Consider the following 3,662-nt stretch of genomic DNA (forward strand, 5'->3'; position numbering starts at 1 on the left):
AAAGAATAGAAGAATGCAGGCAGTGGGTTTTTTGTTCAATCTTAAAGCCAAGATTTGCCTTGCAGAAACAACAACAACAATAGCAGGGCAGGTTATCCTCTAGAAGTCACACAATGAGCTCAAGGGTTCCTCATAACATCTCATTATAGTTAATGAGTGCAGTGTGTTGACAATGTGTATCTCTATAGAGCTAGCAGTGTTTACCCTTCTCTGCTCAATGGAGATCACTCAGCACACCCTGAAACAAAGAGAGGCTTGTTTAGCCATGGGCTGCATCTCTTCCCCATGGTGGATAACAGGCTAGATCCATCTAGTAGCCTGGAAAACCATGGGCCTCTTAGTGATATGGCTCAGTTCATCCCATTTAGCCTGCCAACATACCTACCAACGCATCCACAAATAAGCTACAGTGCTTTACAAATTGTAGAACTATCCAAATGGATCTAAATGGTTCAAAAGTTTTATAGCAATAAAATCATTGAAATTGCTATACTTATACAAAGCTCTGTTATTTGTAATAAAAATAAAACGATCCCTGTATTTACATATACCACTTCCTATCGGTAATGCTGACACCTTTTCAAGTGTTGTTATATAGCTTAGGTCTGTATAAACAACCGTTTAACCAGTCTGTCTTCATAGGCTAGGTGCAGGTGAACCCAATCAGTCATAGTAGCTAACACTTCTAGAGCACAGGCTCTTCACAGTCCACACCTGTATGTTCTGGGAAATCATGGACACACTCAGAGACAATTGGGAAAACATGTAACTCAATCGACATGCTCTTTCTGCTGCACCTGGACATCATCTGGCCATCATCTGGCCATCATCTGGACACCATCTGGCCATCATCTGGACATCGTCTGGCCATCATCTGGCCATTATATGGACATCATCTAGCCATCAACTGGCCATCAACTGGCATTCAACTGGCCATTATCTGGCCATCATCTGGACATGATCTGGCCATCATCTTGCCCTCATCTGGACATGATCTGGACATGATCTGAAAATTATCTGGCCATCATCTGGTTATCATATGGCTATCATCTGGCCATCATCTGGCCATCATCTGGACATCATCTGGACATCATCTGGACATGATTTGGCTGTCATCTGGATATCATCTGGACATCATCTGGCCATCATCTGGCCATCATCTGGCCATCAACTGGCCATCAACTGGCAATCATCTGGCCATCATCTGGCCATCATCTGGACATGATCTGGCCATCATCCTGCCCTCATCTGGACATGATCTGGACATCATCTGGACATTATCTGGCCATCATCTGGCTATCATCTGGACATTATCTGGACATTATCTGGACATTATCTGGCTGTCATCTGGATATCATTTGGCTATCATCTGGACATTATCTGGACATCATCTGGCTATCATTTGGCTATCATCTGGATATTATCTGGACATCATCTGGCTATCATTTGGCTATCATCTGGACATTATCTGGACATTATCTGGCTGTCATCTGGATATCATTTGGCTATCATCTGGACATTATCTGGACATCATCTGGCTATCATTTGGCTATCATCTGGACATTATCTGGACATCATCTGGCTATCATTTGGCTATCATCTGGACATTATCTGGACATCATCTGGCCATCATTTGGCTATCATCTGGACATTATCTGGACATCATCTGGCTATCATTTGGCTATCATCTGGACATTATCTGGACATTATCTGGACATCATCTGGCCATCATCTGGACATCATCTGGCCATTATCTGTTTTATATCTTTGTTTTCACTTTATGTTTGTCTGTTTAATTCTCTAAACCTAGCCATTACTTTACTGCAATTCAAAACACATACAGTTTTTACAAAAATATCTGCTTTTTTTGTAGTTCGAGATATTTTCATAATTTACACAAGATTCATCAGAGGTTTTGAAATGTCACTCAAAGCCCAAGATGACTATATCCCTAACTATCATATCACCATCAGTGTAACAGCTCGATAAAACACATCACTGACTCCAGAAATAATGACAACCATAAGAGATTATAGAGAGCACCAATATTATAACTGCATGGTTCTGCACCATATCCTCTCATCTCAATCAGTATGTGAGGCAGCATGGCAGCATGGCAGCATGGAGTGGTGTAGCTAGCACAGCCTACGAGGGGTGCTGTACTAGTGATTGAGTCCTGTACTGAGAGAGACACAGAGCGAGAGAGAGAGATCTGATATCTAGTGAGGTAGGTAGGTATGGCACCGCTGAGCCCTCTGTGCACGCAGGGCATGAAATACGGAGCCGTGAAATAACATTTTATTTACAAAGGGCCCACTGGGCACAACGATGGCATGCCAGGGCTGCCTGCTGCCAATACTGAGCTACTGAGCCCTCACTTATAATTCACTTGAGTGCATTACCACATAACACAACCTGCAATCCAGAATGGGACGGGGAGGGATGGAGAGAAGGAGAGGGAAATAGCTAGTCATGCTGGGTTATTAGAAGTTGATAGTTGATGGTTGGAGAGACCTGTAGGACAGAGCAGACAGGATCTACTGATAGCTACAGTAAGAGGGCTATAGCCTCAGTTCGACCATGGTATATAAGGGGAGGGTTAGAGAGGGGTAATGCTGAGAACATCATACATTACCTTTGATGAAAACCATTTTGAAGGGTCAGCCATTTCAAGCCTTCACCCTATCTTAATCCCTCTTTCTTTCTCTCTCTTTCTCTCTCTCGCTCTCATTGTCTGCAGCAATACCAACATTGCTCCCCCGTCTGTCCGTCCGTCAGGTCCATCAGGGAGGAGCAGGACCGTATTCAGGGAGGAATGTGAGGCATGCAGACCACAATGCCCATCCACTCCTCTTAAATCAATGGTGACATTAGCCAGGCCCTCGCTGGATCAAAATCAATGGTGCCTTTAGCCAGGCCCTCGCTACATCAAAATCAATGGTGCCTTTAGCCATACCCTCGCTGCATCAAAATCAATGGTGATTTTAGCCAGGCCCTCGCTGGATCAAAATCAATGGTGACTTTAGCCAGGCCCTCGCTGGATCAAAATCAATGGTGACTTTAACCAGGTCCTAGCTGGATAAAAATCAATGGTGACTTTAGCCAGGCTCTCGCTGGATCAAAATCAATGGTGACTTTAGCCAGGCCCTCGCTGGATCAAAATCAATGGTGACTTTAGCCAGGCCCTCGCTGGATCAAAATCAATGGTGACTTTAGCCATGCCCTCGCTGGATCAAAATCAATGGTGACTTTAGCCAGGCCCTCACTGGATCAAAATCAATGGTGACTTTAGCTAGGCTCTCGCTGGATCAAAATCAACAGTGACTTTAGCCAGGCTCTCGCTGGATCAAAATCAACAGTGACTTTAGCCAGGCTCTCGCTGGATCAAAATCAATGGTGACTTTAGCCAGACCCTCCAACGAGGGGGAAATATATATAATTATATGAACTGCATACCAAACATTAAATCTTGTGGAGTGACAGCGGTATATGGAAGAGTGAATCTCTCTCCATGGCCAGGCCACGTTAGAGGGAGATTGAAATGTCAGTACATAGCACAAGTCCAGAGGTATGTGTGTACATTCCAGAGCCTCCCAAACATGATTTTTGTGCTACTGACAAGTACTACTACAATGGCCAGAATATTAGTAGTCTTAAAGTAA

This window comes from Oncorhynchus clarkii, chromosome 26 (assembly GCF_045791955.1).
Source record: "Oncorhynchus clarkii lewisi isolate Uvic-CL-2024 chromosome 26, UVic_Ocla_1.0, whole genome shotgun sequence".
Lineage (NCBI taxonomy): Eukaryota > Metazoa > Chordata > Actinopteri > Salmoniformes > Salmonidae > Oncorhynchus > Oncorhynchus clarkii.